At 40.4% G+C, this 18,123-nt stretch overlaps 1 pseudogene; it reads right to left on the bottom strand.

The window, feature by feature from the left end:
* The window catches only part of LOC121784277, a 60,944-nt pseudogene extending 43,582 nt beyond the window's left edge, over window positions 1–17,362 (bottom strand).
* Between the last annotated feature and the right edge of the window lie 761 nt (window positions 17,363–18,123).

Raw genomic sequence — 18,123 nt, 5'->3', positions numbered from 1 at the left:
ACAAGATGATCCATTCCTGAAAATGGAAATCCCTTTATTTCTGCTTTATTCCATCTCTCTTACTTTATTCTCTCCACCTAGCATACAAAATAAAATTGCTTAAAATCTCGTGCCGCCCATAGAAGGGGTCATCTTCCTTGGGACGGAGGAAGTACTACTCAAATAGATTTTCAACATGTTTTACTGGAGATGGAAGTAAGGACAAATCCAAAAAAACATAGACAGAATAGAAATCAACATTTATTGCAGTACAAAGAAATCACAGAGCAGCAAAAGTTCAAACAACACCACAATTATCCACCTTTTCAAGATTTCATCAATGCTGCTACTCTCTCCGTCCCACCGAAGATACTCACTTTCCTCTTAAGTTTGTCCCACACAAGATGATCCATTACTGACAATGGAAATCCCTTTATCTCTGATTTATTCCATCTCTCTTACTTTATTCTCTCCACCTATCACACAAAATAAAACTGCTTAAAATCTCGTGCCACCCAAGGAAGGGGTCATCTTCCTTGGGACGGAGGGAGTACTACTCAAACAGATTTTCAACATGTTTTACTGGAGATGGATGTAAAGACAAATAAAAAAAACATAAACACAATAGAAATCAACATTTATTGGAGTACAAAGAAATCACAGAGCAGCAAAAGTTCAAACAACACCACAATTATCCACCTTTTCAAGTTTTCATCAATGCTGCTACTCTCTCCGTCCCACCGAAGATACTCACTTTCCTCTTAAGTTTGTCCCACACAAGATGATCCATTACTGAAAATGGAAATCCCTTTATCTCTGCTTTATTCCATCTCTCTTACTTTATTCTCTCCACCTAGCATACAAAATAAAATTGCTTAAAATCTCGTGCCGCCCAAAGAAGGGGTCATCTTCCTTGGGACGGAAGAAGTACTACTCAAACAGATTTTCAACATGTTTTACTGGAGATGGAAGTAAGGACAAATCCAAAAAAAACATAGACAGAATAGAAATCAACATTTATTGGAGTACAAAGAAATCACAGAGCAACAAAAGTTCAAACAACACCACAATTATCCACCTTTTCAAGATTTCATCAATGCTGCTACTCTCTCCGTCCCACCGAAGATACTCACTTTCCTCTTAAGTTTGTCCCACACAAGATGATCCATTACTGAAAATGGAAATCCCTTTATCTCTGCTTTATTCCATCTCTCTTACTTTATTCTCTCCACCTAGCACACAAAATAAAACTGCTTAAAATCTCGTGCCACCCAATGAATGGGTCATCTTCCTTGGGACGGAGGGAGTACTACTCAAACAGATTTTCAACATGTTTTACTGGAGATGGATGTAAAGACAAATAAAAAAAAAACATAGACACAGTAGAAATCAACATTTATTGGAGTACAAAGAAATCACAGAGTAGCAAAAGTTCAAACAACACCACAATTATCCACCTTTTCAAGATTTCATCAATGCTGCTACTCTCTCCGTCCCACCGAAGATACTCACTTTCCTCTTAAGTTTGTCCCACACAAGATGATCCATTACTGACAATGGAAATCCCTTTATCTCTGATTTATTCCATCTCTCTTACTTTATTCTCTCCACCTAGCACACAAAATAAAACTGCTTAAAATCTCGTGCCACCCAAGGAAGGGGTCATCTTCCTTGGGACGGAGGGAGTACTACTCAAACAGATTTTCAACATGTTTTACTGGAGATGGATGTAAAGACAAATAAAAAAAAACATAAACACAATAGAAATCAACATTTATTGGAGTACAAAGAAATCACAGAGCAGCAAAAGTTCAAACAACACCACAATTATCCACCTTTTCAAGATTTCATCAATGCTGCTACTCTCTCCGTCCCACCGAAGATACTCACTTTCCTCTTAAGTTTGTCCCACACAAGATGATCCATTACTGAAAATGGAAATCCCTTTATCTCTGCTTTATTCCATCTCTCTTACTTTATTCTCTCCACCTAGCATACAAAATAAAATTGCTTAAAATCTCGTGCCGCCCAAAGAAGGGGTCATCTTCCTTGAGACGGAGGAAGTACTACTCAAACAGATTTTCAACATGTTTTACTGGAGATGGAAGTAAGGACAAATCCAAATAAAACATAGACAGAATAGAAATCAACATTTATTGGAGTACAAAGAAATCACAGAGCAGCAAAAGTTCAAACAACACCACAATTATCCACCTTTTCAAGATTTCATCAATGCTGCTACTCTCTCCGTCCCACCGAAGATACTCACTTTCCTCTTAAGTTTGTCCCACACAAGATGATCCATTACTGAAAATGGAAATCCCTTTATCTCTGCTTTATTCCATCTCTCTTACTTTATTCTCTCCACCTAGCACACAAAATAAAACTGCTTAAAATCTCGTGCCACCCAAGGAATGAGTCATCTTCCTTGGGACGGAGGGAGTACTACTCAAACAGATTTTCAACATGTTTTACTGGAGATGGATGTAAAGACAAATAAAAAAAAACATAGACACAGTAGAAATCAACATTTATTGGAGTACAAAGAAATCACAGAGCAGCAAAAGTTCAAACAACACCACAATTATCCACCTTTTCAAGATTTCATCAATGCTGCTACTCTCTCCGTCCAACCGAAGATACTCACTTTCCTCTTAAGTTTGTCCCACACAAGATGATCCATTACTGAAAATGGAAATCCCTTTATCTCTGCTTTATTCCATCTCTCTTACTTTATTCTCTCCACCTAGCACACAAAATAAAACTGCTTAAAATCTCGTGCCACCCAAGGAATGGGTCATCTTCCTTGGGACGGAGGAAGTACTACTCAAACAGATTTTCAACATGTTTTACTGGAGATGGAAGTAAGGACAAATAAAAAAAAACATAGACAGAATAGAAATCAACATTTATTGGAGTACAAAGAAATCACAGAGCAGCAAAAGTTCAAACAACACAACAATTATTCACCTTTTCAAGATTTCGTCAATGCTGCTACTCTCTCCGTCCCACCGAAGATACTCACTTTCCTCTTAAGTTTGTCCCACACAAGATGATCCATTACTGAAAATGGAAATCCCTTTATCTCTGCTTTATTCCGTCTCTCTTACTTTATTCTCTCCACCTAGCACACAAAATAAAACTGCTTAAAATCTCGTGCCACCCAAGAAATGGGTCATCTTCCTTGGGACGGAGGGAGTACTACTCAAACAGATTTCAACATGTTTTACTAGAGATGGATGTAAAGACAAATAAAAAAAAACATTGACACAATAGAAATCAACATTTATTGGAGTACAAAGAAATCACAGAGCAGCAAAAGTTTAAACAACACCACTATTATCCACCTTTTCAAGATTTCATCAATGCTGCTACTCTCTCCGTCCCACCGAAGATACTCACTTTCCTATTAAGTTTGTCCCACACAAGATGATCCATTACTGAAAATGGAAATCCCTTTATCTCTGCTTTATTCCATCTCTCTTACTTTATTCTCTCCACCTAGCATACAAAATAAAATTGCTTAAAATCTTGTGCCGCCCAAAGAAGGGGTCATCTTCCTTGGGACGGAGGAAGTACTACTCAAACAGATTTTCAACATGTTTTACTGGAGATGGAAGTAAGGACAAATCCAAAAAAAACATAGACAGAATAGAAATCAACATTTAATGGAGTACAAAGAAATCACAGAGCAGCAAAAGTTCAAACAACACCACAATTATCCACCTTTTCAAGATTTCATCAATGCTTCTACTCTCTCCGTCCCACTGAAGATACTCACTTTCCTCTTAAGTTTGTCCCACACAAGATGATCCATTACTGAAAATGGAAATCCCTTTATCTCTGCTTTATTCCATCTCTCTTACTTTATTCACTCCACCTAGCACACAAAATAAAACTGCTTAAAATCTCGTGCCACCCAAGGAATGGGTCATCTTCCTTGGGACGGAGGGAGTACTACTCAAACAGATTTTCAACATGTTTTACTGGAGATGGATGTAAAGACAAATAAAAAAAAAACATAGACACAGTAGAAATCAACATTTATTGGAGTACAAAGAAATCACAGAGCAGCAAAAGTTCAAACAACACCACAATTATCCACCTTTTCAAGATTTCATCAATGCTGCTACTCTCTCCGTCCCACCGAAGATACTCACTTTCCGCCAATCGTATGGTTGGGTTACCACTATACTCATCTTTTAAGATGTGGTTTTCAGTCCCATTCCTTTTAGCAATTTATGCATTTGATCACGGTTTAGACCTTTTGTTAACAGATCCGCTAAGTTATCCACTGACCTTACATAGTCAACTGTAATAACACCACTTGTGATCAACTGCCTTACGGTATTATGTCGTCGACGAATATGTCGAGACTTACCATTATAAAAGCCACTTTGTGCTCTACCAATAGCTGCTTTGCTATCACAGTGTATCAATACTGCGGGCACTGGCTTCTTCCAACATGGAATACATTCTAGGAAATTTCTGAGCCACTCGGCTTCTTCCCCTGCTTTATCCAATGTGATAAACTCAGATTCCATGGTGGAACGAGCAATACACGTCTGTTTCATTGATTTCCACGAAACAACACCACCCCCTACAGTGAACACATACCCACTTGTCGAAAATGAGTCTTTTGAATCAGAGATCCAATTTGCATCACAGTACCCTTCAAGTACTTGGGGATATCTTGTGTAATGCAACCCAAAGTTAAGAGTATACTTCAAGTATCTCAAAACTCTACACAGAGCTTTCCAATGTTCCTTACTTGGGTTGCTCGTAAATCGGCTCAACTTGTTTACAGGATAAGCAAGATCAGGTCGAGTACAGTTTGTGATAAAAATCAAACTTCCTATGACCTTTGCATACTCTTCTTGAGCAACAGAATCACCCATATTCTTGCTCAGATGAACATTGAGCTCCAAAGGAGTCTTTGCTGGCTTACAATCAAACGAGTTGAATTTCTTAAGCATTTTCTCAACATAATGAGATTGCGTTAAGGCAATTCCCTCATTAGTCCTCAATATTTTGATTCCGAGAATCACATCAGCTAGACCCATATCTTTCATATCGAAATTTCTTTTCAACATGTTTTTTGTCTCGTTAATAATGACACTATTGCTGCCCATTATCAACATATCATCAACATACAGACACACAATAACAAACCCGTTATCTATGTAAACACACTTATCACACTCATTGATAGTGAATCCATTTGTCAACATCACGTTGTCAAATTTCAAATGCCATTGTAATGTTGCTTGCTTCAACCCATATAATGACTTTACCAGTTTGCATACTTTACGCTCTTGCCCAGGCACAACAAACCCTTCGGGTTGTTCCATATATATTTCTTCTTCCAGATCACCATTTAGAAATGCAGTTTTCACATCCATTTGGTGAATCTCAAGATTGTGCAAAGCAGCAATCGCTAGAAGCACCCGAATGGAAGTGATTCTCGTAACAGGTGAATAGGTATCAAAAAAGTCATACCCTTCTTTCTGCTTAAAGCCTTGGACAACTATGCGAGCTTTGTACTTATCTATAGTACCATCGGGCTTATATTTCCTTTTCAGAATCCACTTGCACCCTAAAGGCTTACAGCCTTCAGGCAAGTCTACTAACACCCAAGTGTTATTTCTCATGATGGATTCAATTTCACTGTTGATAGCTTCCGTCAATGACTTTGGTTCGTCATCCAACATAAAAGTTATGAAGTCAGGACCAAATGTTTTAGCAACTTTAACTCTTTTACCACGTCTTGGTTCAACATCCTCAGGACTTGACCTCGTCCTTTTTGGAGGATTAGAACTAGTGGATTCATCCATCATTCTTTCACTAGAACGATCCTCTTGCCTCTTGCAAGGGTATACATTCTCAAAGAATATAGCATTCCTTGACTCAATCGTTGTTCCTTCAGCCACGCCAGGCACAACTGACCTTTGGACTAGGAAACGATAAGCACTACTATTAAGTGCATGGCCAATAAAGATGCAATCGACTGTTTTAGGGCCTATTGCAACTTGTTTCGGAGGTGGCACTTCTACCTTCGCTAAACACCCCCACACTTTGAGGTATGAATATGAAGGTTTCTTCCCTTTCCACAACTCATAAGGAGTCACATCCCCATTTTTTAGTGGAATTTTATTCAGGATATGATTCGCTATTAACACAGCCTCCCCCCACATGTTCTGGGATAAACCAAAATTAATCAACAGAGCATTCATCATCTCTTTAAGTGTTCTATTTTTTTGTTCAGCAACTCCATTTGACTGGGGAGAATATGGAGCCGTTGTTTGGTGAATTATACCACTTGCATGACATAATTATGCAAACGGGGCAACATACTCACCACCTCTATCACTGCGAACACACTTAATTCGACAATTAAGTTGATTTTCGGCTTCATTTTTGAAGTCTTTAAACGCTTCAATTGCCTCATCTTTACTTCTGAATAAGTAAAGGTAATAATATCTTGTGCAATCATCTATAAATGTGATGAAGTACTTTTTACCACCTCTAGTTTGCACAAATTTTAAATCACATACGTCTGTATGGATTAACTCTAGAGGTTTTGTGCTCCGTTCTACCGAGCGAAACGATAGCTTGGTCATTTTCGCTTCAACACAAACTTCACATTTTTCTTGTGAGTTAAACTTATCTACTTTTAGTAAATTAAGATTTACTAATCTTTTTATAGCATTTAGATTTACATGTCCCAATCTTTTATGCCATAAATCAGAGCACTCAAGCAAATAAGAGGATGTGTCATCTTCCTTATTTCTTAATCCTTTTCCACGGTGAATGACCGTAACATTCAGCTCAAAAAACCCATTCACTAGGTGACCTTCACCTATGAACTTTTCATACTTGGTTAATATAACCTTTTCACACTCAAATTCTAGTGAAAATCCATGATTTACTAGAAGTGAGCCTGACACCAAATTATTTCGGATGTCTGGGACATGCAGCACATCCTTGAGGGTAAGAACCTTTCCGGATCCTAATTTTAGGAACACATTACCCACACCAACCACCTCGGAAGAGGCTTGGTTTCCCATACGTACTTTTCTACCTCCAACAGATTTGTGAGTAGAAAAAACGCTTCTCTCGGAGCACACATGACATGTGGTACCCGTATCAACAAACCATTCATTTGGATTATTACCATGGTCCACGTCGGAGACCACTGTGATCACCTCGTGATCTTTGTTGTTTATAACAACACGTTCAAATAATTTGTACAGTATTGTATCCAACAATAAGTACACAATTATATTGAACCAAATGTGCATTGGTATATTCATTAACCCATGCATCCCAATTACTACTACCAAATCTAAATTGGTCTTGCTTGTCAAATGACAAACGATAAACATCATTCTCAAGAGAATAGCGCATCGACATTGCGACCGTTCGTTGCTTTATTCTAGCTTTGAATTTCATGTTTCCTCCAGCATCGGTCGACATGATTTCAACAAGAGTACAATATTTCGTCTTGCGATTGTTGGAAATAGTAAAGCCTTTTAGACGGGCAAACTCTTGTTATTACAAAAGAACCAAAAACTGGAAGGTAAGTAAAACAAAGTAATTACAATAAAAGGAACAAGATGCAAACTATATTCTTCTTCAAGTCGAGGTGACCCTCTCTCCGCAAGACGAAATACGCCCCGGCTAGTGCTCACGGATTGGCGTAATGTCCCCAAAGATGAAATGACTTTCCTCCTATCGAGTTGAAGCACCTCAAACTCGTAGGCTCCGGCGAACTTGAATTGGAGGCGAGAACCGAGCAATGCAATGCTCATAAGATGCACACTAGAATGCTTGAGCTAGAGAGAAGAGAGAATGCTTTTTGTTGGTGTGTGCTCTTCTCCTAAAACTCCATCTATTTATAGGATATGTGAGCCTACATGAAGAGTCATGGCATTAAGGCATCACATAATGCATTTGGAGAAGAAAGGCCAAAGGCCTAACCTTTTCAAATTTTACACGTTTTCAACAACTGTATGCTTGATGTCCAAGGCGTCTTTCTTGAGGCGATCGGACAGAATATTGAGTGGAAGATGGAGAAGCTTTTGTGAGTGAATCATCAAATTCGGCGGTGGATGACTGAGTTTATGGGACGTAAGCGGGCATTTCATTTGGGAAGAACCGATCACCCATTTTTGGCTTTGAGATGAGGATTCTTGAGATCGGTGTTTGTTTTTTATCAAGTGAAGCGGCAATCATAATTTTGGTGGTGCCATCTAAATTAGGGGTGGGTCGATACGATATATCGTATCGAAAACATTGTATCGTATATCGTATCGAAAATATCGGTATGAAAGAATTTCATATCGTTATCGTATCGAAAGTTTCGATATATCAAACTTTCGATATGGATTATATCAATATCATTATTGTATCAATATTTCGATATATCGTACCGAAATTCGATATATCGTTTAGAATGATATATTAAAGATCTATACGATATACCGAAATATCGTACCGTTTCAAATATCTGTATATCAAAAAAATATAATTTCAAAATTGAAAAATAACACAAAAATTAATTCAAAAATATATTGAATTTCAATATATTTTGATATATACGGTATATATCGATAATTCAATATGTATTGATTTTCAATATAATTCGATATATCGAAAATATCGATATATATCATATATTCGATATAAAACGATATATCGCGATATAAGGAAACTCATATCGTTATCGTATCGAAAACTTACGATACGATACCGTATCGTATCAAAAATTATGATATACCGAAAATTCGATACTTTTTTATATTTTTCAATACGATACGAGCGATATATCTTTTTTCGATATTTTTCCCCAGCCCTAATCCAAATGTCCACTCTACGGGCTACACAAATGCCACATGTCCGATCATCTTGATTCACACAAGATACACATTAATAAATGAGAATATAAGGTTTTAGAGCATCCACGATAGCGACGAGCGGACCGGCTAGCCGATAGATACATATTAATAAATGAGAATAAAAAGTTTTAGAGCATCCACGATAGCGACGAGCGGACCGGCTAGCCGATAGATACACATTAATAAATGAGAATATAAAGTTTTAGAGCATCCACGATAGCAACGAGCGGACCGGCTAGCCGATCCCCGGCGCTAGCCGGTCCGCTCGCCGAACCATTGTAACCGGCTACCCGAATTTCAGCGAAAAAATCGGTAAATGCACGCCGATTTCCGAGCGCTAGCCGATCCGCTGGCCGCCATTGCAACGAAAAAATCGGCAAATTGGCGAGCTGATTTTTTTTATTTAATTTTCGAAACACTATATATACGCTATTTGCACGTCATTTTCATTTGCACCGCTTGTTTTAACAAGTATTCTCTCTATCTTAATTTCTGTACAAGAGCAACAACACGAAATGGATAACAACAATGAAGGTACTCCAGTGACGAGCGGGTCTCAAACTCCCTCGGTACCCGTGGAAAGTGGACGGGGTCTGATGCCCGTGTACTACAACATGTACCCGTGGCAGCATATGATGCCTGGGATGGCAGGCGGGGGTAGTATGCCCAGGATGGCAGGCGGGGTTAGTATGCCGGGATGACAGGGAGTACTGGGAATGCATCCCGGTATGCAGATGATGTCGGGGTGGGCACCCGGGATGCAGATGATGCCAGGGGGTACCGGCGATGCAGCCCGTGATGCAGGGGACGCCGGGGGGGGGGGGGGGGGGGGACAACGTCTATCGCCCCAGTTTTGATTTTTCGAATGCTTCTTCGCACACATCGACCCCATCGGAGATGCAGTTCACGCAATTTGAGGCTTTCTCCTTAGAGGAATTGGGGTTTGATCTTCTCAAGGTTCCGAAAACTCCCGTTCAAACGGGAGGGGGGGGTAGGGCGGGGTCGGGGCGGCCTTAAGAAGAAGGGCAAGGGGAAGGGCAAAAGGGTCGGCGAGTCCTCGCAGCCGGTTGATGACGACAGCCAGGTACGGAGGAAGTGGACGGATGCGGAGAACGTCACGCTGTCCAAGGCGTGGGTGAGTGTTTGCGATGATTCCCTCACTTCGAACAATCAGAGGATCGTCAACTTGTGGGCCAAAATAGCAGCCTACAAGGCATTTTGCCCGGAGGGGAGGCCACGCAACAGGAAGGAGTGCCGGAAGGTGTGGGACCGAATCAGGGCTGGGGTCTCCAGATTTTCTGGCTTGTACGCCAATGCCCTCCGCATGCAGAGCAGTGGCCAAACTGACGAGGACAGCAGGAGGATAGCGGAGAAAGCCTTCCCCGTGCCCGGGATCTATAAGGAGTTCACCTACTGGAACTGCTATGAGGTGCTGACAGACTCCGAGAAGTTCCGGGCAGGTGTCGAAGCTGGCTGGCCGAAGAAGCAGCGACTGAACTATACCGATGATTACAGCGGCAGCAGTGGCAGTTCCCATGACCTCCCCGAGGGTCCCCTCCATCGTTCGCTCGCCGAACTCGCCCGGCTGGTGAAAGGCGGGGCAACGGGAATCGAGGGGGGTCGCCGGGGGGTCCCAGGAGGTCCAGTCGGCATCCCCCCTGTTGGCCAGTCGACAGCCAATCTCGCCTTCTTCGCGCGTCAACAAACACGGCCTCAGATGGCCAAGACCTTAGCCGATTGGAAGACGACAACTGACCCCGAGGAGAAGAGTTATCTTCACGCAATGCTCGTGAGCATGCGAGACGATTTGAATGCCGTCGCGGCACGGTTGGGGGGCGACGGTGACGGAGGCGACGAGGAATGAGACGAAGGCGGTTTTTTTTTAATTAATGTAATTTTTTTAATTAATGTACTTTTTAATTTTAATAATATAATTGAATTTTCCCGTATCTGTGTCGTAAATTTAATTCCGTATTTTGTGTGACTGTTAATTATTTGTTTTATATAATTTTGAGTGTTGTGGCTAGGCTATTGTTAGTGTCACGACCGCCCATACTAGGGGTACTACAAACGCGGCGATCGTGATACAACAAGCAAGGGTAGCCTTTTTATGAAAACGTAATTAACTTAAAAGAATGAAAACACATTAATTTAAAGGAGTTTAAAAATATAACCTTTCTATTCGATGAAAACGACTCACAATAAATAACTTGAAAAGATAGCAGCGGAAAAAAAAAGATAATTAAGTATCAAAAACCACATTAACTTCTAAGAAAAACATTTAGTTTACTTCACGAGAAAGAACACTATTTTCAGACATTAATGTAAATAAACGTTTAAAAACCTAACACGACTACACATGCTCAAACACAATACGGAAAAAAAGAATTAAAGTAGTGAAACATAGTTCAAAAACATAGCAGCGGAAATAAGGTTTAAAGAGAGAGTCAAGGATCACGCCTATGTATGAAGACACAATGCATCCTAAGGCTAGCTCAACATCCTCCGCAACATCCTGCTCAACCTGCACATAAGAAAAATAATATGCAGGGCTGAGTACTTGTTGTACTCAATGGGCTCATGCCGAAAATATTTTTAATATAATTATGTCATCCATACCAGTGATCTCGAGTTTTAGATAGCAAGAAAATATCACGAGAACACAAAACATTTCAAGTCTGGCCAGACAATTTATCTCCCCACTTTTCACATCAATCCACCAATCATAATCATCGTATCGCAGTGCGACGAAAGTGTGGCCACACTATTCGCCCACGAGACCGGCCGACTAGCAAGGATGACTCACGATCCCACCAGTGTTCACGGCCTGATAGGGTTTACGGCCCTACTCAGACCCGAATTCGTTTCACAACGCAGCCCTATAGCCTAACAGAGCAAGCTCAGACGAACTAGGCATCAGGCAACAATCTCACAAACAAAAACATGGCATGACATAATAGTTAAACCACCCTTATAACGCCACATACTATTTTCGGAAAATAAAGAGGTTTGAAAAGAAAGCTAACCTCGTTCGCTTAACAAATCAAATTCCAACTTATGGCAACTCTCGTTCCTCGAGCTCACGTATACACAATCACCCTTGTCAACGACAACACAATTAGCCTTCCATAAGTTTATATTATCATGCATGTCCTATTGTTCCTTTTTATCGTTCTCTTACCCATCCCATCATTCACCAACACAAAGAGGACATGTCATAAAATTCTCAACACGTCACACATAATCACATCATAGGATACCTTCTCAAATCATACATGCACCAAGTAATTCATCAAAACTTAGCAATAAGTGATATTTTCGCATATCAGCAAAACTGGCAGAACTGTGCGGTTGGTTTGTAAAAATCACCAAACATTCATCCGACCTCATATAAAGCTAAAATTTTGTCACAACCCAGTAGACACATTCAATTTCATTCAGGTAAATTTTCACAGTCAAATCATGTCATTTGATCAGTCAAAACATTAATACAACTCTCTGGACGGAATATAAAAATTCTGGCAGCATTGCACAGTTTATTTGAAAAATTCATCATAAATTCATACGATGTCCAATAAGGCTGAAATTTTTACAAGACTCATGAGACACTTCAAAATTTCACATAGTTCAAGAATCCCATCAATCAGAGGTCATTTAGTTGGTCAAAAAGATTTCGAAACTTTCTGGTCGAGAACACACGTTACTGATAGAATTGCGCAGTCGACTTCAAACATTTTTCAAAAATTCATTTTTTGACAAAAAGGGCTGATATTTTTAAGAGAGACAGAGCACACCTCGAAATTCCCTCAGTAAAATATTCATACCAAAATTCGATCGTTTGTTAGGTCAATCACTCATCAGGAAATACTATTTGAACGTCACAGATTTCAGACTCAGAATTTCGAAATTAGGGTTTCTTTCCCAATCATCCAAACACAAATTCTCATGCTTATAACACACCATCATGCTTGATAAGACTCTCTTAAACATGTTTTCACATAAACTTAGATCATTCACCAAAGATTCAAATCAAACTTCACACAATTCAATAAAAAATCGCATAACTATCAAAGTTCTCAAGCAAACTCACTTTCCCACCGATTAACTTTGCGATCTATGGTTCCTACACCCACTACATGCATGTAGGATTCAAGAACATGGTTCAAACGAAACGAATGAGGAAAAGTGAGCAAGTATACCTTCTTTGACAAAAATGAATCGGTAGAAACAATAAATGATGCGATTCGTCGGAGACTCTTGAAAATAACTTCAATGGTTGAAAGAACAAGGCTTGATTGGAGGATTTTTGGAGAGAAAGAGTGGGAAAGGAGGGATAAACGTGTGAGGGAAAGAGAGGGAGAGGGGTGGACGATTTTGGTGAGGGAGAGTGGGGGCTAGGGTGTTTGTTTAAGTGGTATTTATATTCTAGGTTTAAGTCCATGAGTAAATTAAATAAATAAATAGTGGAGAATTAAAGTATAGGCTAATGAATAAAAATTCCACTATTATAAGAAGCCTAATTTTCAAAAATTAGGGCGGCAATTAAACAAGGAATTTGTTTTTAATATTTTTACTTGGAGAGAAATAAATCCACAATTTAGGAAATAAAACAATGAGTATTCCATAAACAAGGGAACAAAATAAATTAAATATCCAAGTAGGAAAAATGAAGTAAGGGCCGAAAATTTAAGGGGAATTGCACAAGGGAATTATTTAAATCCTCAATTAAATAGAATAGGATTTAAATTTGGTAATTTCTTTATGGGAAAAAGGCTCTCATAAAATAGGTAACAAATAATTATATTCTCACAAGGAAAAATACTAGTGTAGGGCGTGTGACATGAAGGATACAACATAAGGAAATGTTCACATCCCCAATTAATTTGGCATAGGTATTAGTATGGTATTTAATTGAATAAAAAGGGATCCCACAAAATAGGAAACAAATAAATTATCCTCCAAAAATTAGTGAAGGGGCTGAAAATTATTAGGCTTAAATAGTCAAGGAAATATTTCAACTCTCTATTTATTTTGGGTGAAGAAATAATAGGTGGCATGTTTTAATTGGATTTAATTCAAAAGAAAGGAGTCAACAAAGCACCAATTAAATCAAAGAAAATAATTCATCCTCCTATTTTAAATTGGAGATTTTCGAAACTCCCAAGGATAATAGGCTAGAGTTCGAATTTCATGTAGCACCATTTAGGGATCATTTGGTTTGGATTTAATTTGGATAGATATCCCACAACAATTAATTAAATCCAAGAAATGAAATACTATATTAATAATTAGGAAGGGCCGAAAATTCCCATGAATTGGCTCGAAAAATATAAATGCATGATCCTACTAATTATTTTCCCCACATTGGAAAATATAAAATATCACGCACTTCATTCCACATCACTCACGACAATTATTTCACGCAATTCACTTAATCTCATAGAAATAAAAGTTTCATAATTGAAAATTTCAAATAAACATATAAAAAGAGTCACAAAAATTTGGGATGTTACATTCTTCACCTCTAAACAGAAATTTCGTCCCGAAATTTGATCGTCTCACAAAAATAACTCGGGAAACTTTTCTTTCATTTTATCTTCTAACTCCCACGTGGCTTCCTCGGGACCATGGTGCTTCCTCAACACCTTCACGGACGCTATCGATTTGTTTCGTAACTCTTGTACCTTCCGATCTAGGATTGCCTCAGGCCTTTCCTCGTAGCTCATGTCGGGGGTTAGGATCACTTCCTCTTGATGGATCACATGCTTGGGGTCGAACACGTACTTGCGCAACTGCGACACATGGAACACGTTGTGCACGTTCCCAAAGCTGGGAGGTAACGCCAATCGGTACGCAACAGGACCTACTTCATCAATAATCTCATACGGTCCTACAAAACGCGGTTTCAGCTTGCCTTTCACTCCAAACCTCACAACTCCTCTCGTCGGGGATACCTTCAAGAACACCTTGTCACCAACGTCGAATTTGATTTCCGTTCGACGCACATCAGCATACGACTTCTGCCTATCTTGAGCTTCCTTGATCCTTGCGCGGATTTGATGCACAATTTCAGCCATCTCCTTTATCGCGTCAGGGCCTAGCATCTTCCTCTCGCCGACTTCATCCCAATAAAGTGGGGATTGACACTTCCTGCCATACAAGGCTTCATACGAGGCCATATCGATCGTCGCTTGGTAGCTGTTGTTGTAGGTGAATTCAACCAACGGTAGAACAGTTTCCCAACTTTCCCCTCGATCTAAGACAACGGCTCGCAGCATATCCTCAAGCGTTTGAATCGTCCTCTCTGACTGCTCATCCGATTGCGGGTGATAAGCGGTGCTGAAATTCAGTTGTGTGCCCAATTCACGCTGCAAACTCATCCAAAACTTCGATGTGAACTTCGTATCGCGGTCGGACACAATAGTCTTTGGCACTCCATGCAAACGCACAATCTCATTCACGTACAACTTTGCTAACTTGTCCGCGCCATAAGTAATTCGAATTGGTAAAAAGTGCGCGCTTTTCGTTAGTCGATCGATGATCACCCAAATCGCAGTGTTGCCCTTCTGTGACTTCGGCAAACCCGTCACGAAATCCATAACTAGATGCTCCCACTTCCATTCGGGAATTTCGAGTGGTTGCAACTTCCCATATGGCCGTTGGTGTAAGGCCTTCACTTGTTGGCATGCTAGACATCGTTCCACATATGACGCTACATCTCCCTTCATTCCATTATACCAAAAATGTTGCTTCAAATCTCGATACATCTTCGTGCTTCTGGGTGAGCAGTATAAGGCGTGTCGTGCGCTTCACTCAAAATCTCCTCCTTTAACGTCTCATCGCTCGGCACACAGAATCGTCCATCGTACGTCAAGGCAATATCCGCCTCCTCACGGTAATGATCAAGCTTCTCGGCTCTCACCTTCGCACGTACATCTTCCAACTTCTCATCACGTCGTTGGGCTTCTATGAGCTTGGTCCTCAAATCTGGTTGAATCACTAGCGTCGCCAATCTTGCTTCTACTGTCTCGGGTGCTTTCACTATTTCCAATCTCATCTTGTCGAACTCGTGAATCAATGCTTCCTCTTGCGTTAGGACATAAGCCAATTGCGGTTGGTTCTTCCTACTCAAAGCATCGGCTACTACGTTCGCCTTGCCCAGGTGATAATGAATACCACAGTCATAATCCTTCACAATCTCTAACCAACGTCGCTGTCGCATGTTTAGCTCCTTCTGCTCGAAGAAGTACTTGAGACTCTTGTGATCCGTATAGATTTCGCATCTCACTCCATAGAGATGGTGTCTCCAAATTTTCAGTGCATGCACCACTGCTGCTAACTCCAAATCATGAGTCGGAAAGTTCAACTCATTCGGTCTCAACTGTCGGGAAGCATATGCTATTACTTTCCCATCTTGCATTAACACGCATCCTAGTCCCACTTTCGACGCATCCGTATAGACGGCGAAGTCCTTGTCGGGTTCTGGTACCGCTAGGACTGGTGCTGTAGTCAACTTCTCTTTCAACAGTTGGAAACTCGCCTCGCACTCTGGCGTCCAGACCACCTTGATTCCTTTCTTTAACAGTTGCGTCATCGGTCTCGCAATCTTAGAGAATCCTTCAATGAACCGTCGATAGTATCCCACCAATCCCAAGAAACTACGGATTTCACTCGGCGTTTTGGGCAATTTCCAACTCTGCATGACCAAGAAAGTTCAGTCGAGTCAACCAAAACTTGCACTTACTAAACTTGGCATAAAATTTCTCCTTTAGCAACGTTTCCAACATTGTTTGTAGATGCCCTTCATGTTCCTCCTCATTCTTCGAGTACACTAACACATGGTCGATGAAGACTAACACGAACTTGTCGAGATACTCGTGAAAAACTCGGTTCATCAAATCCATGAAGACAGCCGGGGCGTTCGTCAGCCCAAATGGCATCACGACGAATTCATAATGGCCATATCGAGTGCGAAAAGCAGTCTTAGGTACATCCTCTCGTCGGACCTTTAGTTGATGATACCCTGATCTCGAATCCATTTTCGAGAATACGCCTGTTCCTCGAAGTTGGTCAAACAAATCATCAATCCTCGGTAGTGGGTACTTGTTCTTCAAGGTCATCTTGTTGAGCTCACGATAGTCGATGCACATCCTCATCGTTCCATCCTTTTTCTTAACGAACAACACTGGCGCTCCCCACAGTGATACACTAGGTCGAATAAAACCCAAGTCTAACAGTTCTTGCAACTGAATCTTCAATTCTGCCAACTCTTTAGGGGCCATGCGGTATGGCACCTTCGACACTGGCGCAGACCCTGGTTCTAAGTCGATAGTGAACTCTAACTGTCTGTCGGGTGGCGGTCCTGGCAAAGCTTTGGGAAACACATCAGGAAAATCTCGCACTACTACCACATCTTCCACACTCAAATCCTTCTTTTCCTCTCCATTCAAGTATACGAGATATGCCGGACGTCCTTTCCTTATCATAGTAGTTGCTTGCAATGCGGAGATTATGGAGGTTCGTCGGTTCATGGAGATCCCATACAAGATAGTCGGCTCTTTGCCCGGGGCTTGAAAAGAAATCTGTCTTTTCTTGCAGTAAATCATCGCATGGTTCTCGGTAAGCCAATCCATTCCCAAGATTATGTCTACGTTCTTCAAAGGCATAACGTGCAAAAGTTGGGCCACTACTCCTTATTCTCCTAACACAAACTCTATGTTCGAGCAAGTTTGCACAAAATCAATCAAACCTCCAACAGGTGAAGACACCCTCAAACCCAAATCAACATGTCTACAAACACGTCCGCATAAAGTGCATTCGAAAAGCTCAATCTCACTCTTTCCTCCAAGTCTAGCATTAAGAACTCGAAAATTGATCAAGCAGTCTTACTTGGATATGAACTGATTTCAAAATTGTAGCAACACTGCTGAAAGTGTCTTAAGCAGAAAGGCTGCAGAATTAATCAAGAAAACAACATCTCTAGCTCGACTCTTTCGGATCTCACTAACTTGCAACAATTGGTTATGATCATCTCCACGGAGCTTGAAAGAACATAAGATAGATCATGAATATAGGGTGGAATCGAATTAAATCTCAAGTCTCATAGTAGGCTACCAAGGTCAAAGGAAGTTTTGAAAGAAAATCTAGTGGATTGAGTTTGTTAATGCAAGGTACAAAATGTAGGCCTTAACTATGTTTTGTAGAATGAAAAGTTCCAATATGGAAATGATACGTATAGTGGAACATA

Source organism: Salvia splendens, chromosome 21 (genome assembly GCF_004379255.2).
Source record: "Salvia splendens isolate huo1 chromosome 21, SspV2, whole genome shotgun sequence".
Classification (NCBI taxonomy): Eukaryota; Viridiplantae; Streptophyta; class Magnoliopsida; order Lamiales; family Lamiaceae; genus Salvia; species Salvia splendens.
The sequence above is the reverse complement of the archived record's forward strand: the minus strand, read 5'-3'. Positions and strand labels throughout refer to the sequence as shown.